We start from the raw sequence: 14,342 nt of genomic DNA, 5'->3' as shown, positions 1-14,342 counted from the left end.
ATATTCATATTTCAAACAATTGAATTAATTAATTAATTAAATAAATTTTTAAAGTCAGATTACGCGGAGAATGAATAATATCTAAGAAAACAAAATGTACAAGAAAACAATAAACCCAGTAAGATTTTGATCCAAATCGTTATTTGTTGAGGTAATTGTCTTAATGTTTCATTTTTTTCAGTTAACTTTCTTCTAGTACCGAATGATGAAAGCCAATTTAAATCTGTGAAATTATTTTGACGCCGTGATGTAGCGGTCGGACTTGGGGTGCAATATAAATAATCTTAAATTACATCATTTTTCCTCTTTCAAAATTGGGTTTTACACAGATAGAACACATAACACTCCTTTTTTATGTCCTTCACTTTTCTTCATTCCCTCCTCCATTTTTACGTCCAGATATAACATGTTAAATAAGTTCAAATCGGTATGTTCTAAATCTTATCCAGCGATCTATCACAAAATGTTGATTTATTTTTGAAGGGATGTTGATTTGGCAAACTGTAGGCCTAAGAACAGAGCATCCAGCATCGTGCATTCCACCTGTTACCATGTACAGTGATCCACAATCTGAGCTGGGATCGTCAGGTTCACCTGTGTCCCAATCTGAAAAGAGATAGAGAAAATAACATAAATGATTCTTTCTCGGGATGAAATATCACAGAGGCTAAGTGCGCGGCGCCCTCTTGAATTGGATGACGCCGACAGATAAAGGTGCCACAGCTATGGCGCGCCATCTGTTTCATAAAGGCGATAAACTCAGTTTATCGCCGAAAAACCTAGTTTATCAATCGAAAAACCTAGTTTTTCAATTGAAAAACTAAGTTTTTCGCCGATAAACTTAGTTTTTCGCCGATAAACTAAGTTTATCACTTGAAAAACTAAGTTTATCAAGAAAAACTAAGTTTATCGCCGAAAAACTTAGTTTTTCAATTGAAAAACTAGGTTTTTTTGATAAACCTAGTTTATCAATTGAAAAACTAAGTTTATCGGCGAAAAACTAAGTTTTTCACCGATAAACTAAGTTTTTCAATGAAAAACTAAGTTTTTCAATGAAAAACTAGGTTTTTCAAGTGAAAAGCAGAGTTTCTTGAAAAACTTAGTTTTTCGACTGATAAACTGAGTTTTTCTAGATAAACTGAGTTTTTCAAGTGATAAACTTAGTTTATCGGCGAAAAACTAGGTTTTTCAAGTGATAAACTTAGTTTTTCAATTCTGATAAACTAAGTTTTTCGAATCTGATAAACTGAGTTTTTCTAAGAACGCCATTTGTCCCATAAAGGCGATAAACTAGGTTTTTCAAGTGATAAACTGAGTTTTTCTAAGAACGCCATTTGTCCCATAAAGGCGATAAACTAGGTTTTTCGCCGATAAACTAGGTTTTTCAATTTCGATAAACTAAGTTTTTCAATTCGAAAAACTCAGTTTATCGAAATCGAAAAACTAAGTTTATCGAATCGAAAAACCTAGTTTATCGCCGATAAACTTAGTTTTTCGCCGATAAACTAGGTTTTTCGATTTCGATAAACTAAGTTTTTCGAATTGAAAAACCTAGTTTATCGAAATTGAAAAACTCAGTTTATCGAATTTGTGAGCGGGCGCGCGCACTTACTGCATGCATTTACACGGCAAACAAAGCTGCCATTGCGATTATTACAAGAAACACAGTATTTTACCACTTTTACCAGGTCTGAAGTTAGTTTTGGACGTCAAATTCATCAACGCCAACTGTACTGCTGGATAACTGAAACTAAAGCCAAGGTAAGTTCTAATTATACATTTTTTTATAATACAACGGCAGCCATGGTTGTCGGCTTTCATGGTGTTACTGTTAACAAACCTGACACCCCAACCTGAGCAGCGGATACCGCTGATCCCTGCCCCGAATATCGGGGGAGAACAACGGAGAAGATGATGGTTCGATGCTTTCCGTGCCGCTTGGTTGCTAACCCAGAGGCAGAGAGCCCACACCCGCGAAGCTGCCCGGCCGCGGTGTGGATTCTCCCTGCTGCCTGGGTACGATTACGATTCTGCTGCTTTGAGTATGATATTGATAGCTAAGTAAGAAGAACTTTTGTCCATGGTGACTCGATGCTAATGTTGTAACTTGGGCATGAGCGCGAGTGCCTGTTAAGTGTTACCATTGAGGTTATCCAGCACAGCAAGAAGAAAAAGCACGGAAGATGTATTTCATTTTCAACACTGAAAGTTGAAACTGAAAAGTATCATTGATCATACCCAGGCCCTGGAGCGCCGGCATGCTTCGCGGGCCGGCGCCCAGGAGCTCACCGTGTATTTACCCATACTCACAGGACAAGGGTAGATTATGTTCACTATATCTATTAATCTAGCAAGATAAATTGTGAAAACAGAAATTATGCACTTAGGCCTACCACGATGGATGAAGGTCTATCGAGTGGTACATGTAGTATCCTGACATCGAGGCACGGACTGGAAGTTGAAACCTAAAAAAAACGAGAAGTTCTCCCAGGTCAGAGCTCACCGTGTATTTACCCATACTCACGGGACAGAATACCTCGTGGTACATCTCCTAATTTTTTTCAAAATTCATAACAAAATGGCTGATCGAGACTGGGGTAGCAGGAGATAACTTTTTCGTTTTTTTGAGATTCCAGTCTGTACCTCGATGTCAGGATACTGCCACACGATTGACCTTCATCCATATAATCATGGTAAGTGCATAATTTCTGTTTTCACAATTTTCTTTCCAAGTTATTGAGACCACAATCTACCCTAGTCCCATGTCTATGTTTAAATGCACTTTGGACTCCTGGGCTCTGGCCTGCTTCAGGCCAGCAGGCATGTGCAGCAGGCATGATTTTAGCTGTTTCGCTGTAGTTTTTCAGGCAAATTACACCATTATGTTTCATTCCTGACTTTCTGAGTCATGGTACTTTCCACCAAGAAAGTGAGTAAAGTATGAGATAAATAGGATCTATATATATGTAACATACAAATGTGAAAATTTGGAACGGAAAGTGCACGAGTCAAGTGAAAGTTTTAACGCATGTATTAAGTGCCCATTACAAGCGGCTAGGTTCAATGCTTGTATTTTCTGGTAGCCACTTTTGATGACAACAAAGGGCGATGAAATGTCCAGCTCCTACGTCACTCTCAATGGGACGGTTCGCCGATGAATATTCATTGGATCATGTGCATGGGTGTGTGTGTGTGTGTGTATACTATACCGAGTGTAAATAACAAGAGTTTTCAAATGGTGAGTGTGTATAAAACAACGTAGGGATAGGAGTTTATTTAACAGAGAATGAGTAGTATAGTGCAGAAAATAAAAGCGTACAATGAAGTTTTACAGAAGAGGAAATAATATAAATATATGGAGGACAGTGCAAGATGAGGTAAGGCAAGTACAGTGATGTTTTTTCAAAAGTATTAGTAGAGGAAATAATACAAATATATTATTGAGGACAATGTAAGATGAGATAAGGCAAACTTGTGTGCAGTGAGGGTTTTTTCAAGAGGAGATAATACAAATATGGAGGACAATGTAAGATGAGATGATCAAGGGCTCAAGGCAAGTGTACAGTGAGAGCTCATCCTACATTGTCCTCTACAGTCTACATCATCATTATACATTATTTGATAAAACCTCAATGTACACGTGCCTCATCTTACATTGTCCTCTACATATTTTTTTATCATCTCCTCTTTTGAAAAAACCTCACTGTACACTTACATGTACCACACAGCTCATCTTACATTGTCCTCTTTTTATCTTATCCTTATACATTCTTTGTTAAAACCTCACTGTACACTTAATTGCCTCATCTCATCTTACATTGTCCTCTAGATATATATTTGTATTATCTCCTCCTTTGAAAAAAAAACCTCATTGCAGACTTGCCTCATCTCATGTTACATTGTCCTCTATAATATATTTTTTCCACATGATTTCCTCTACTACTAATACTTTTGAGAAAAAAAAAATCACTGTACTTGCCTCACCTCATCTTGCATTGTCTTCCATATGTATTTATATTATTTCCTCCTCTGTAAAACTTCATTGTACACTTTAATTTTCTGCACTATACTACTCATTCTCTGTAAAATAAACTCCTACGTTGTACACACACACACCATTTGAAAACTTTCTTTGTTTTTTACACTCGGTATTGTACACACACACGTGCACACGACCACAATCTAATGAATATTCATCGGCGAACCGTCCCATTGAGAGTGACTATTTGAATTAGTTTATATTTTTGATAGCAGATATTGTTTTAACCAAAAGTAAGGTTTTGTGAGAGAAAAGGATTTCCAAAATTAGGAAAAACAATTATTTCAGAAAAAGGATAAATTATGCACCTAGCATTAGAATGTTTTGTTTTTATATGTGGAAACTGCACAGATAGTGTGTGTGTGTGTATTTGAGTTTTTGTCAGACGTGTATCAATCAGATATGATTATTTACGTCTGGGACCGACCTTTAACATCACCATCCAAAAGACGTGACCAGGGCTCGAACCTCGAACCTCTGCATCAATTTGTAACTTCCTCACATAGCTTGGATTACAGGCGCACGCCACAACGCCCAGTTAGTGTGTGTGTGTGTGTGTGTATTTGAGTTTTGTCAGACGTGTATCAATCAGATATGATTATTTACGTCTGGGACCGACCTTTAACGTCACCATCCGAAAGACGTGACCAGGATTCGAACCTCGAACTTCTGCATCAAATTGTAACTTCCCCACGTAGCTTGGATTACAGGCGCACGCCACAACGCCCAGTTGAAATGCAAACATTAGTCTTCTTTCAGACATTTAGATTTGTCTTTGGCAGAGTTAAATGCAACAAATATGCATCATTTATTTACTGCTGCAGACACCTGTTCAGACATAGAAGATTATTTTTACCAACAATATTCAATTTATTTGTCAAGTCCATTTAATTCAGACTGTAGAGTCAAATATGCATTACATGTAGGTTCATGATGATATAGAAAGTTATGTAAACTACAATTTCAGTGATATATTTATGGTCATGAAACTGAGGATGTTTTTTCCCTCTTTTTCTTTTAACCTCCTAGATTGAATAAACACAGTTACATTGGTTCTTCGGAGGCCAGCTCAGTTGATTGTTGTACTTATACAATCCCAAGAGGAATTTGCCATCCGTAATAGTTCCTTTTCGTCAACAAGCCACCTGACTTAACAAAGGTATGTTTTATATGGGCATATGGGTCATATCTGCAAATTGTGCAAGGCTACAAAAAATACACAAAATGCACAGGGGTGAACAATTCTCAGTATTGACGTTATCATGATGAAGTTTACAGTTTTGTAGGAAATTGTCTTCATTGTTTATTTTTGTTCGTATACATAATTACACATTTTTAGTGTTTTCTAAGTTTGTAGGAGCAGGATGGGGATGCACAACTGACATAGAATGTAATCATGATTATAATCAAAATTAAAACACTTAGTTTCTCAATATGAAAGAATATGTCATTGAAAAAAGAAATGTATTCTACTAAAATTGAAAACTTAACTTGCCTTATCAAAATCTAAAAACTTGCTTTTCGATATAAAAAACACGTCTCTCATTTGTTTACTTGTTACTGTCGCAGCTTTAATGAAACTTCCATTTAAAAGTTGTAAACAACGGGTCTCCTGGAGGATACAAGCACTTGGGCTGGTACCAACCTACACCATGGACGAGAAGAGGTTTCATATTCAACAAGATGGATTTTCCATTTCTTTCATTAAAAGAAAGAGTACCGAATTCCAATGACTTGGGCAGTCCTTTGATCGATGAGGTAATACAGCTTCATAGATACAATAAATAATTTTTTATGCAGTTCATGCAGGTATATCAAAGTTCAACTCTTATTTTTGGTACATGTATTTCCAAATTCTTTAAAAGAAAGAAAGAACTATCGAATTGAATGAAAAATTAACTTTTTTTATATATATATTGTATCGTATCCGAACATCTACCCCCTGGACATCCACCCCCCGGACATCCACCACCCGGACATCCACCCCCCGGACATCCACCCCCTTAGGACATCTACCCCCTAGGACATCTACCCCCGGACATTTACCCCCCGGACATCTACCCCCCGGACAATTACCCCCCGGACATTTACCCCCCCGGACATCTACCCCCGGACATTTACCCCCCGGACATTTACCCCCCGGACATCTACCCCCCGGACATCTACCCCCTGGACAATTACCCCCTGGACATTTACCCCCCCCCCCCCAGACATCTACCCCCGAGCATCTACTCACGGATATTTTGGATACGGGGGGTTCCAAAATTACGCATCATTTCATAAGTGCATGCAGACCCAAAATTGCACAAAAACGTAAATTTGTGTACAAATCCAATGCAAATAGAGTTTTTAGCCAAAATTCATAAATGTATAGTTTTTCCATTTACTGATTGAAATCAATTAATTCCATCTTATTTATGGTCCAAATAAAGTCCCCGACAATTTCCATTGAAAAAACAATAAAAACAAAGTCCAAAAACAAAGAAATACATAAGAAATTTTGAAAACAGTTAAATACCTGAAAAAATTAATGTGATTTTGAAATTTTTTGTTAGTACATTTGAACAGATTAATATAAAGTGTCTGTGTACCAAAAATTAGCATTTTAGGGGCATTATTTAGTTAATTAAAGCAAAATTCTGATTTCATGCATAAATTAGCATAATTAATTAGCAATGAGATTTTTCACAGAGTTTGATCATGTAGTTTTGTATATTATGCCATTGGTAACGCGGGTGCCAAGTTTCGTCGCGATCAACGGCCGAGATCATAAGGAGGGGGGCTGAATCAGACCCCCCCCCCCACAGTCTTCTTAGGCATCGAAATAGCCCAGTCTATTTAGGTTTAATTCATGTGTAATATCTGTTTTATAAATCTTCCAAATGATACCAAGTATCGTTCAAGTGGGTTTAAAGGGGAAGTTCACGCTGACAAAAAGTTTATTGTTAAAACAGAAGAAAAAAATAATAAAAATATTGCCTAAGTTTTGAGGAAAATCCATCAAAGAATTAAAAAGTTATTTGAATTTCAATTATTTGAGTTGTAACGTCATATTCGGGCAGCATTTCTACATAATGAATGTTTTTTTTTCTATACCTTTTCTATATCAAAGGACCAATCATTTTACACCCAAACATGAAAAGAAAACACAAAATAACAAAAATATGTCCTCTGGAACCATTAAAAAATGAAATTCATGCATTTTATATTACATAACTTTATTTGGCAGCTGCTCGTGTGTGTGACGCCACAAATCCAAAGGCTAAGCTTAGAATTCTAATAAATTTTTTAATATTTAACAGATTTTCCTCAAACCTTCACCAATTTTTTTGTCTCACCTGCATAGCAGACTTGTTTTGTCCAAGTGAACTTTCATGTTAAGATTGAATGAGTTGCAATTATCTTAACTTTAATATATTTAAAAAAATTATTTGCTTCTAAATTGAAGACAAAGTGAAGATTGAAATGGTTTGATTTGTTTCAGTAGCAAAAGAGGTGCAGACTGCAGAGCTTCAAAATATTTGATATCGCTATAATATTGTCAGTACTCTATATCATTCTTATCATTCCAACTATTTTGAGGCCGCCTGAATCGCAAACCCTGTATGGCCAGTTTTTGTTTATGACAAACAATGATGAGGGATGGCTGAAAATCCCTCCAGGTAAGTTGGGGTTTATGTAATTGACATGGTAACCAAATATGAATTTAGTAATTTATAACAGGATGTATATTCCTGAAACAAAGTGCAATTGTTTGATAAATGTTAATTGAATTGGCCACTATTGTAATTTTAAGATTGTCCTTATTGTTAGCTTTACATAGACACCAAAAACAGAGGATATTGTTCCCAACTGGAATTATGATATTACTATGCTATTGTCATATTTATCATCATAATAATGTATCTGGTAATGTAATGCTATCTTAAAGGGATGGTCCGGGCTGAAAGTATGTGTAGCTTAATAAATAGAGTAGAATTCACTGAGCAAAATGCAGAAAATTTCATCAAAACAGTCGTCATGAATATTCATTAGGTGGGCTGATGATGTCACATCTCCACTTGTTCTTTTGTATTTTATTATATGAAATTAGGTTTATTCAATTTTTTTTCCTCCAAGAACTAGAAAAATTGGATTGTCAACTGAATAGTGCATTAAATATTTATTGCTGCAACTTATTTCATTATAAGGGAGACATTCAGACAAGTATGAAATAATGAAAAAAATATGATTTTATGTAATAACATAAGACAACAGAAAGTGGAGATGTGACATCATCAGCCCACCTAATGAATATTCATGACAACTGTTTTCACAAAATATTGCTAAACTTTAAACTTCAATAACTTTATTATTTGTTATCCGATTTTTATGAAATTTTCGGCATTTTGCTCAGTGAATTATACTCTATGTATTAAGATATAAATATTTTCAGCCCGGACCATCCCTTTAAGTTTTGAACCAGGATTTGATTTTTGTGGGATATAATATACATGTATTTTATATACACCTCAGTTCAATATGTGTTACAATGTAACTGTACATCTGATTAAGTTTATCTTATTGTTACTTAATAAAACCACTTTACTCCAAAGAAGTATTTTGAATATTGGGTTCTTTCACTATGAAGTATTCTTTATCCCGCTTAATATTCAACCTTTAATGAGAGCTGTGGTAATGAGTTCCATGACATTTGCTCTGGCGACAATTGCTCCGCTGTAAATTCCACACACTATTCAGCTTCAACCCCTAAACCTACCATGAAACCCTATTGCAACCCTGACCCTCGAAGACAGAATTAATCCTGGGGCAATTATCGCAGGAGCAAATGTTGGGTCACCTGGTAATCAGATGGAAATGATTGGAGAGATGAAGATTAAATGGGGGGGGGGTGGTGGAGATGATGAAAGGTGGGATGGCCATGATGATGAGTGATGGAGTTGAGAAGGGTGGGGACGACGAGTGGATGGAGATGATGAGAGGAGGAATGGGGATGATGCAAGGATGGATGGAGATGATGTGGGAGGGATGGAGATGACAAAGTTTAGAGATGAGTGGGTTACAAGAGACGAGCAGGGAGATGAGGTGGATGGAAACGATGTGGAAGGGTTGACATGAGGAGAGGTTAGAGATGAGAGGAAGGATTGAGATGAAAGCTGGAGATGTGAAAATGGTTGGAGATGAAAAGGGAGTGATCATCATCAACTTCATCAATATCATTGCCATCACCACACCATCATGATCATCGTCACTATCATGACCATCATAATCACCATCATTATTAATATAATTACTTTCATTATCACCACCAAATAAATTATCATTGGCGTAATGAGCCAAAGATTTTGAGAGGGACAAGATATGGCAGATTGTGCCAGTATTTTTTTTTTTTAATTGTGAGCAAGCAAACTTTTCTATATTTTTATTACATAATTTTACGTTTTGATAGATTCTGACATAATACTGAAAATCTTCTCTCTTTTCTTTCTCTTATTATTTATGTTTTGTATTTTATTATCATTTTTTTTGGGGGGAGGGGGGGGGGGGGCTCTTTCCCCCAAGACCTCACCCCCACCATCATCACCAATTTCATCATCACTATCATCAAAATACCCGTCAACACCACTGGCTTCATCATCACCATCATCGACACCATTACTATCACTATCCTCATCACCACCCACCTCATCACCATCACCAGTCTATAATTATCATCTTCACCCACATCATTATCCTCATCACCACATCTTGATCATCATCTTCACGATTATTTCATCTGTGATTTCATACATAGAAACTACATGTAGTACTAAGTATATGTCACATTATTTTTTACCATGCTTGAGATTATACTTTATATGACTTGACTTTATATTATATTCTCACCCAAAAAGGACATTTCAATGATTACTAGTAGAAATCAATGAAGATGATTTATATCTCCCTTATCAAATCAGCGCGTATTGAAAAGCTTTGACAATAGAACCAGAGAATAATGTATTTCAGAACTATTTGTGAGAATTAATGAAAAGTAAAATATCAAAATGCAAACCGGCAGCAAGAGAAGTCATATTTGCGTTAAAAAAATGAATATTTCTGTTTGTTGGAATTTTTAGAGAATTAGTATGATTAACATCAATCAAAAAGTGGCATGAATATTCATCCCTGCATAAAGACATGCAAGATTAATTTTCTAAATGTGTTGGAAACTGCATTACCATGGTAATAACGAGAGGTATACCCTTTTCAGCACTGTTATTCTTTTACCTTTTCATTTTTTTCCATTTCTTTATTCGCGCCCCTTTTCCCTTTTTGCACCCCCTACATACGACCCTGACATTGATACAATAGTAATATCTATTTGATGGAAGCTCCTACATGTATACAGTCAGTGCGTCCAAAAAAAAACTAAACACTTTTGAAATGGCTGCCGAACAAAAAAATATATCACTTTGGGGGGGGGGGGGGAAGCCAATAAAGTCAACCTTCAAAGACACCCATAAGTGTTTAGCGAGCACTCCCCACTATGTTGATTTGAGTAAATAGAGAAAAATCAAACTTGCTAAACGCTGAAGATTTCATCAAAATCGGATGTAAAATAAGAAAGTTATGACATTTTAAAGTTTTGCTTATTTTTCACAACACAGTGTTATGCACAACTCAAATGAGACGGCCGATGATGCCCCTCACTATTTCTTTTGTTTTATATTGTTTGAATTATACAATATTTCATTTTTTATAGATTTGACAATAAGGACCAACTTGTCTGAACAATATAGTATTAAATAATGCTAATTCTACATGTTCAGGGAGGAATTAATCGTTGTTTCACTTGACAAAGAAAAGAAAAATAGAATATTCCATATTTCACATAATAAAATACAAAAGAAATAGTGAGTGGATTATGTCATCAGTCTCCTCATTTGCATACTGACCAGCATGTGCATAACTGTTTTGTGAAATTAAGCAAAGATTTAAAATGTCAAAACTTTCTTTTTTTACATCCGATTTTGATGAAATTTTCAGTGTTATACTTGTTTGATATTTCTCTTTTTATTCAATCCACTATTTGTTGGGATGGACTTGTATGAAGGGTATGAAAATAAGGCTGGGCATGAATTAGCCTTACAATTTCTGCCAGTTCTGAGAGGCAAATCCTTTAATTGAAACCTGAAAAATTAAGGGTGTTGTGATGAATTAATGATCAATCATGACCAGTTTGGTTGTTCAAGTAAATTTCATAAATTATTAATTTGAACTTCAATGCATGAGTGAACACAAATTGTACTTTTCTGGGCAGCATTTTAACTTTATCATGTGGATCTTCATGGGGGTCGGGATAATAGGGAGTGAGATGGCACTTAGTGGGAGAATTAGGTTGATGGAATAAGGGTTAAGAGAACATTTAGCCCCCTCCCTCCCCTCCTGTTGACAGACAGATTGCTATTACATGTGCATAAGAAAGTCAAGAGCACAATGTTGATTTAATGATAAATAATGAAAATCGGGAGTGGTGCATCAAGTTTTACCTATCAATCATTTATTAAACAATTTATCAATAAGTCTACTCATAATCAATGTGTAATGTGATCAATCAAACATTCATATTTTTCAATAAATTATTAATAAATCAACATAATCAGTCAATATCTTGGTAATCATTCCATGAAAAAACAAGTGGAGCGCCTCTGGCAGTCTCACTCGCATCAAACGATTCACACTCTGAAACATACTATGAAATAATTATTCACAAAAACACCATTCATGTATAATGATACAATACTACGTTCATTGACATTTGACCTTGATCATGTGATCTAAAACTTGTCAGAGATACTTGATTACCCCTATATCCACATTTTATACACTATATCTATAAACTTTGAGAGGTCATGTGACCTGTACCTCACACAAGACATTCAGTGATATTTGCTTACTCTTACATGTATTTCCAAGTTTCATGAATCAGATCCATAAAGCTCTCAAAGTTATGATGGTAATTCAACAGATACCCCCATATGGCCAAAGTTCATTGACTCTAAATGACCTTTGACTTTGGTCATGTGACGTGAAATTCGCACAGGATGTGTAGTGGTACATGATTACTCTTATGTCTAAGTTTCTTGAAACAGATCCAAAAACTTCAGAAGTTATGGTAATTCAATAGATTATGGCCAAAGTTCATTAACCTTTGAACTTGGTCATGTGACCTGAAATTTGCACAGGATGTTCAGTGATACTTGATTACTCTTATGTCCAAGTTTTATGAACTAGACCAAAAAACTTTCAAAGTTATGATGGTAATTCAACAATACCCCAAATTTGGCCAAAGTTTATTGACCCTAAATGACCTTTGACTTTGGTCATGTGACGTGAAATTCGCACAGGATGTGTAGTGGTACATGATTACTCTTATGTCCAAGTTTCTTGAATCAGATCCAAAAACTTTCGAAGTTATTATGGTAATTCAATAGATTATGGCCCTAGTTCATTGACCTTTGAACTTGGTCATGTGACCTGAAATTCGCACAGGATGTTCAGTGATACTTGATTACTCTTATGTCCAAGTTTTATGAACCAGACCAATAAACATTCAAAGTTATGATGGTAATTCAACAAATACCCCAATTTGGCCAAAGTTCATTGACCTTAAATGACCTTTGACCTTGATCATGTGACCTGAAATTCACACAGGATGTGTAGTGGCACAAGATTACTCTTATGTCCAAGTTTCATGAATCAGATCCATAAACTTTTAAAGTTATGATGGTAATTCAACAAATACCCCCAATTTGGCCAAAGTTTATTGACCCTAAATGACCTTTGACCTTGGTCATGTGACTCAAAATTCAAGCAGGATGTTCAGCAATACTTGATTAACTTTATGGCAAAGTTTAATGAACTAGGTCCTTATACTTTCTACGTTATACTGTCATTTAAAAAACTTAACCTTCGGTTAAGATTTGGTGTTGACGCCGTCGGAAAAGCGGCGCATAAGGTCTCACTATGCTTCGCAGGTGAGACAAAAATCACTTTCAGTCACAAAAAGTTACATGTTGAAAGGTTTTACTAGAAGCTACATATACATTGCCACTACAAGCATACATGGCAGTATTAAAAAAACTCAAGTTAAGGATAGAGATAGAGAATTAAAAAAGACACTTTGGAGACAAAATTATCTCAAATTTACTTCTTATGCCAGGTGTAAATTAATGCAATGAGTCATTATACAGAAAAGATAAATAATATCAAGCTTCTATTTTAGCTTTGTTCCTTTAAAAAATACTTAAATGAGAGAACAAATTGTTCTTTTGTTTTACAAAAACAACATTGCCATAAGTAACAAGTCACACTCTGAAAAAAAACCCACAATAATGATAATAAAGCATGGAGTGGTTTTAAAATGAATTCTCTGTAAACTTTCTAAGTTCTGTCTGAACATCTTTACAAATCAATGGTTATAAAACGAACCCAACATGTATCTCAATAGATAATAAAAACCTATAGATTTTTTCTTGAAGTGTTGATCCTGACCAATCACATACTTTCCATCAAAAACTTCGCATTCAATGAATTGTGAAAGAAAACATAACAAAGTACAACTTTACAACAAAAACAAAAGAAAAAACCACTCCTAGTCTCCTAATAGCTTTTCCTAGTATTTATCAAAAAACGTCTACAAAGACAATATACAATCATGTACAGTAACCAGGGCAGTATTGAGCTCTATAATACCCTATAGGCCAAGATGTTCAATTCACAATGGACTTGGAATAGATTAGTTATTATCAAAGTATAAACACAAACAAAATAATTGAAGAAGTGGCTACATACATCAAGCTATAGCTCTTAATGTTTCCTTACACCAGATGTATGAGTTCTTACAAAAAGGATGATGCTTTTACAAACAAAAATGTATTGTAAAGTACAGCTTTTTTTTCATCAATCCTTCGGGGATTTGTTTAAGACATACATCACTATCCTGACTACTCTGAGAAACACAGAAACAATAACAAAAGCAAAAAAGAGAAAAAATTGTATTCCATTGAACATAATTTCTCAAGGATAACGATGGTACATGTTTAAGCCGCTCAATGAATAGCACCATATGTCTACATAAATAATATGCACCATAAAATTATTGGAAAAGTGTATCCTGTCAAAATCCTTGATTTATATGTATTTTCATTCAAATACCCTAACCACTTTCATCTTCATGAGGCCAATTGATAATGGAACCAGCCAGGAGCCCCAACAACTTGGAAACAGTCGTGTAAATAACAAATACATGTGTAGTAATATT

At 35.4% G+C, this 14,342-nt stretch overlaps 1 long non-coding RNA gene across 1 annotated transcript; it reads left to right on the top strand.

Annotated features, from left to right (window-relative positions):
- The first annotated feature begins 1,609 nt into the window (after window positions 1–1,609).
- LOC129278352 (uncharacterized) lies at window positions 1,610–7,177 on the top strand. Its single transcript, XR_010293343.1, has 3 exons — window positions 1,610–1,761; window positions 5,069–5,198; window positions 5,609–7,177. It is a non-coding gene; the product is annotated as an uncharacterized LOC129278352 (long non-coding RNA).
- The last annotated feature ends 7,165 nt before the right edge of the window (window positions 7,178–14,342 follow it).

Source organism: Lytechinus pictus, chromosome 4 (genome assembly GCF_037042905.1).
Source record: "Lytechinus pictus isolate F3 Inbred chromosome 4, Lp3.0, whole genome shotgun sequence".
In the NCBI taxonomy this organism is placed as follows: domain Eukaryota; kingdom Metazoa; phylum Echinodermata; class Echinoidea; order Temnopleuroida; family Toxopneustidae; genus Lytechinus; species Lytechinus pictus.
The sequence above is the reverse complement of the archived record's forward strand: the minus strand, read 5'-3'. Positions and strand labels throughout refer to the sequence as shown.